Raw genomic sequence first — 6,275 nt, 5'->3', positions numbered from 1 at the left:
CACTGCAGCGAGAATACTGAAAGCATGAGTATTTGTCACAAAATAAACAGGAATATTGGTTGAAATGTGGCATCAAACTGCCCTTCTTAATTCAGGGGTGAGTGGGTTCAGGTGGGAGTCTGATGCTAAGGGGGGATGCAGATGCTTATATTAAAACAATCAGATATTCAGTTGTACAGGCTCATTTTCTGACTTCCCTTCAATTTGGCAATGCTATGAAGTGTGCTTTGGAAAAGACTCCCCCCCCCCCCCCCAAAAAAAAACCCCTTAAAAGACACTGGATTGACTTGAGAGACGAAATATCGTCTCGCCTTGATATATTGTTGCTTTGACAAGTTCAAACAAGTGTGACTCACTAGACACCCATTCTATCAGTTGGGAACAAAAGCGGCATGGGATTATTACCCTTTTAATCCAAAGAGCTGGTGTGTTTGGAGTTCCCCAGCCCTTTGTGGTGTCATATTAGCCAGGCCAGCCTCTTGTGAAAAGAATGCATTGTTGCATGGAGTCGAGTCCGGATCTCTGCTCCATTGGGTTGAGAAAATGGCAGTTGATTTAAAAAGAACCAGTTTGTCTGGAGAAAGGATTAGCAGATTAATGGGGCTGCATGTAATTTTTTTTTATGTAATGTAAAGTTACATTTCATAACTAAAAGGGATTAATTAAAACGTTAATAGAAGGAGAGGTTTCGGGGTTGTTGTTTTTTTCATCCTGTCAAGGACAAATGGCTCGGGACACGTATGAGGGGATGGTGTTCAGTGCTATTGCCACATTGCTAAAGGAGGAATGAAACAGGTTTTCTTATCTGCTAGGTGATGCGGAAGGAACTGGGGGTCAATGACTGTGTGGCAGCCGGGTGGTTTGTTTTCCTGTGTAGTGATCTTTTTTCTTTCCCTTTTTAAGCACATGCTTTCTCTGCCAAAATCATTGCTGTCCAATTTAGAGAGAAAGAGCTGGAATTGGGCTGGTCCTTATCATTATTTCTCCCTCCCCCCCCTTTTGTTTTGATTGTAGTGCCTAAGATGCTCCTGAATCCTCAGAACTTTGGCAGTGATTGGGCATGATCTCATTGTGCTCAAGCTTTAGGATTGCCAAGCCCCACAGCTTTCAAAAACCTACAAGATTCTTCTTCCAAGAAAAAAAAAATAATAATAATCATGAGACTATCTTAAAGAAGTGAAGGTGGTTGAAACAGCACTTGAAGTGTGAGGAACTGAAGCAAAGAGTTCCTATGGAACTCCTTGTCCTAAGAAGCAAAGCTGGAAGATTTGCTAAGACCTTAGTCCCCCCTTTCCTATCTTGACTCAGTTTGTGGAATAAGCTATTATTTTATTGTTAAGTATAAGTATCCTGCTTTTCTTTCAAGGATCTGAGGGCAACACACATGCCTCTCCTCCTCTTGTCATCTTTTTGCCAACCCTGCAAGGGAGTTTTGGCTAAAAAGGCTAACAGAGTGTGACTGGCCCAAGGTCAACCAATGAGCTTCATGGCTTGGTGGGGATTTAGACAAAGTCCAGGTCTGGCATTCTAATTACTTCACCACATTGTATTTACCAGTCGAGCAATTATATTTGTGTCCTGCCTTCCACGTGATAGCCTCGAGGCAGATTACTGTATAAAACATTAAAATACAAGAAACGGCAAGAAACAGCAATTTAAAAACAACAGATAAGGCAATAAAGCTAGCAATAAAATGCCCAAATAAGACATAATAAAAGCCAATTAAAAGCATCTCTGATACCACTGAAAAAAAGCCTAAAGGCATGAGAGAACAGGATGAATACTCCCGGTGACACCAGGCAAATGTGTCTAGAGTGCAAATTCAAACATTTAGGCATAGCTACTAAGAAGGCCTTCACTCTGATAGCCCAGCCTCTAAGGGTGGAAGCATTTGGAGAAGAAGCCCTAAAGAAGAACTAAATTGATCGGTAGGTTCATGTGAGAGAAGGCACTCTTTTATGTTGCACAAAACACAGACCAGCCTGGCCCAAGACTCCGCAACACATGAAATGGTATGTGTCAGGGAGTGGGGAAATGGGGAGTTTCAGGGAAGTGCACAAACCCCAGGGATAGCGGTGTGTTGATTTTTGGGTGTAGGGGTGTGGTGGTGGGGGGAAGTTGAGACATAAAAGGACGCCACAGTGCCAAATGGTATTTTCAGAATTTAACCGGTGGTCCTGGAACTACCTCCTATATAATATATAGTTTTGAGATGATTATTTTATTGTTTTACATGGTGCAATCATAAGAACATAAGAACAGCCCCACTGGATCAGGCCATAGGCCCATCTAGTCCAGCTTCCTGTATCTCACAGTGGCCCACCAAATGCCCCAGGGAGCACACCAGATAATAATAACAACAACAACAACAACAACAACAACAACAACAACAACAACAACAACAACAACAACAACAACTTTATTTTTATCCCGCCTTTCTCCCCGAAGGGACTCAAGGCGGCTTACAACATATTCAAAACATAATTTAAAAACAAATAAAAACATCATAAAAAAACAGCAGTCAGAATAAAAACTAGGTAAAAAGAGCATAGAGCAGCAGCAAGTCATAATAGAATCAGGCCTGTAAAAATATTAAAAGATGTTAAAAAGATGTTAAAAAGGCCGAGAACTCAGCAGGCTTGTTTAAACAGAAGGGTCTTCAGGCCTCGCCGAAAGGTCTCAAGAGAGGGAGCCATTCTTAAGTCAAGGGGAAGGGAGTTCCATAGCGTTGGTGCCACCACTGAGAAGGCCCTATTTCTTGCCGCCGCCCCACGTACCTCCCTAGGCGGCGGCACTTGTAAAAAGGACTTCTCTGATGACCTAAGAGGACGAGCCGGATTGTACGGGAGTAGGCGATCTCTAAGATAACATGTTCTTATGTTATGTTCTTATTTTATTGTTTTACATGGTGCAATCAGTGTTATAATATGATAAAAGGTCCCTACTCTGATGAACTGGCAGTTTAAATCAGCGATTTTAAATCTTTTTCAACTCATGGCACACTGACAAGGCACTAAAATTGCCTAGGCACACCATCAGGATTTTGACAATTGACAAGGCACACCATACTGCCAGCAGAGGGCTTATATCCCCATTGGCCCTACTAATAAATAATCTTCCCCAAATTCCTGTGGCAAACCTGTGGGCCACTCATGGCACACCTACATGCCACAGCACAGTGGTTGAAAATGACTGGCCTAAGTAGAGATAAGGGAAACCACAGGAGGAAGGGAGAGGAAATAGAGTTGGAGGAAGTTAGGGAAAAATAGGTGGTAATTTCAGTTACTTGTGTTTAAGCTTATGAACTAAGGCTGAGGTTCTCAAACTGGGGCGTCATGACACCCCAGCCTGAGGATCTCAGTCAAATCTATTCCCTGAGCACCATGGAGCAGCTCTAAGCCTTTCCGTTCTCCTCGGACTTGTGCCAGCTCAAGAGGTGGTGCTGATCTAAGGAGATCCATAGGGGCCGTAGTAGCTTACCCAGTGGCAAGGGGAAGTGTTTCCCCTTGCCTCCGGCTGAGCTGATTCTGGCCCCGATCTTGAGCTGTATACAGTGCAGACCTCCTGGCCTGCCTGTTCCAGCACAAGATAGGATTGCGCTGCACTTAAGTCTGAGGATATTTGCATATGACAAAATATGTTTTGGTGTGTTTCTCATAGCAAGCATTGTCTCAGATGAGGCATTCCTCTCTGCACATGTGAGAAAGCAAATGGCTTCTCAGACTGAATTAGAAGAGGCATGCCTCCGTGTGTGTAAGAGGGAAGAAGATTACTCCTCCCATTAGAAGCAGATGCTCTCCTGTGTGTGAGTGAATGCCTCTTCTAAAACAGTGCCTGCCATATGTAGTTTGTTGCCTGATTAACTGAAGATCTATCTTTAATTGATTAAAGAGAGCTTTGACTGGTTAATCTGATTAATCGATTAAGAACTGCAGCTTTGCTTGCTGTTGTTTGAGATAAAATAAAATAATGCAGTAAGAGCTTCTACAATCATATTACACATACAACATTTTTGCATTTGCTGGTCTTTCTGCATTGGAGCCTCGCAACAACATAAGAACATAAGAACAGCCCCACTGGAACAGGCCATAGGCCCATCTAGTCCAGCTTCCTATATTTCACAATGGCCCACCAAATGCCCCAGGGAGCACACCAGATAACAAGAGACCTCATCCTGGAGCCCTCCCTTGCATCTGGCCTTCTGACATAGCCCATTTCTAAAATCAGGAGGTTGCGCATACACATCATGGCTTGTAACCCGTAATGGATTTTTCCTCCAGAAACTTGTCCAATCCCCTTTTAAAGGCGTCCAGGCCAGATGCCGTTACCACATCCTGTGGCAAGGAGTTCCACAGACCAACCACACGCTGAGTAAAGAAATATTTTCTCTTGTCTGTTCTAACTCTCCCAACACTCAATTTTAGTGGATGTCCCCTGGTTCTGGTGTTATGTGAGAGTGTAAAGAGCATCTCCCTATCCACTCTGTCCATCCCCTGCATAATTTTGTATGTCTCAATCATGTCCCCCCTCAGGCATCTCTTTTCTAGGCTGAAGAGGCCCAAACGCCGTAGCCTTTCCTCATAAGGAAGGTGCCCCAGCCCCGTAATCATCTTAGTCGCTCTCTTTTGCACCTTTTCCATTTCCACTATGTCTTTTTTGAGATGCAGCGACCAGAACTGGACACAATACTCCAGGTATGGCCTTACCATAGATTTGTACAACGGCATTATAATATTAGCGCAGACAACCCTGCAGGGAGGTCACAGGGCTGAGAAGCAATGATGGAAAAGGTTAAAACATTGCTGTCAAGCTTAGACATTTTGGAGAGATTCTTTGCATTGGAGATTCTGCTTGTGAAATGTTAAGAAGGAACAATTGGGAAAGAACATAACTGAATGATTTACATTGGTAAGGGTGTACTGCCTTTCACTACTGCTGTGCTATGACAGGTATGGAATGAAAAGCAAATGACAAGTAATCTTAAGGCAGTAGTGAGCTTTGGGCAACTGTAGTTTTATGTTTGGGGGATAGCTTGGGACTGAAAAGCTGCATTGTGTCCAGGATTAGCCGAATGGCAGAATTTCATTAATGACTGACTAGCTTTTGAGCAAAACAAAGATAGTTAGGCAGTAAAAGAGAACATGACTAGAATGTGTGCTGCTAATTGGAAATGTACATTATCTCCACTTGGTAGGCAAGAGGAGGTACTGGGTGTTCTTGTATTGTCATTTAGAAAATGTCAGATTGTCCAAGAGTTTTCCCAGACTGGGATGTTGAACTACAAAGCTGCAATAGTTGGCTGAGCCTTCGCTTACATCCTACCTATTCAAAATAAACCTAGTCTATTGAAATCCAAGTATCACAGGATTCTTAAATTTCATTTAATTGTGCAGGAAAAAAAAAAAACACGTGTTAACAGCCCTTGCTGGACTATATGACTTCACGATACAGATAGAGGAAATCATGTGTTAGACTGGTTTCCCCATGAAAAGTTAGTATGTCAGGGAGAAGCACCCAGGAAGCTTGTAAGCAAGATATGACAGTGACATGTTGTTTGTTCCCACCAGCTAGTACTCAGAAGCATATGGTTGGTTGGGCAACCTTCAGTCTTGAAAGACTATGGTAGAAGCCTACAGCACCTGGTATTCCCTGGCGGTCTCCCATCCAAGTACTAACCAGGCCTGACCCTGCTTAGCTTCCAAGATCAGATGAGATCGGGCATGTGCAGGGATGGGACTTGATAGCCTTCATACGGCCTCCCTATATAGAAGTTCCACTGAAAATGTTGCTAAGACCCGAGGGCCATCTACTGTAGACCATATCTCTTGTTGTGAGCTCAGAGTCTGATCCTGAAGAAAGGAGGACAACCTAGGAAAGAGAGAATCAGCCTTGGACCCTTGCCCCAGCCCAGCCTGGAATCTGGTCTTGAACCCACCAGCAATAGGCTGTGATCTGACACTTTCCTGAGAGTGAGTTATACTGAACACAATAGGGCTTACTTCTGAGCGGACATGCATAGGATTGTGTTGATGAGCCCAAGACTCCATACAGAGTGACCTCAGAGCCCACACACCCTGGGTCAGAGCCCTTTGAGGGGGGCAGCCAACCCATGCCTGGAGCCTTGAGTTCCTCTAATGCTGCATCTCGGCACTGTCAGTGGGCCAGGAGGAGTGCAACGGAGAAAAAGAAAGGATTGCAAGACATCATGGCAAAGTGGTGCAGCTTTGAAGCAATCCAGTATTCTGCAACTCTGACCTTGCCTCACTCTGCAGACA

At 43.9% G+C, this 6,275-nt stretch overlaps 1 pseudogene; it reads right to left on the bottom strand.

Annotated features, from left to right (window-relative positions):
* Positions 1-5,627: 5,627 nt before the first annotated feature.
* LOC136662770 (5S ribosomal RNA) lies at positions 5,628-5,745 on the bottom strand (annotated as a pseudogene).
* Between the last annotated feature and the right edge of the window lie 530 nt (positions 5,746-6,275).

This window comes from Tiliqua scincoides, chromosome 11, assembly GCF_035046505.1.
Source record: "Tiliqua scincoides isolate rTilSci1 chromosome 11, rTilSci1.hap2, whole genome shotgun sequence".
Taxonomy (NCBI): domain Eukaryota; kingdom Metazoa; phylum Chordata; class Lepidosauria; order Squamata; family Scincidae; genus Tiliqua; species Tiliqua scincoides.
This window is presented reverse-complemented; position numbering and strand designations above follow the sequence as displayed.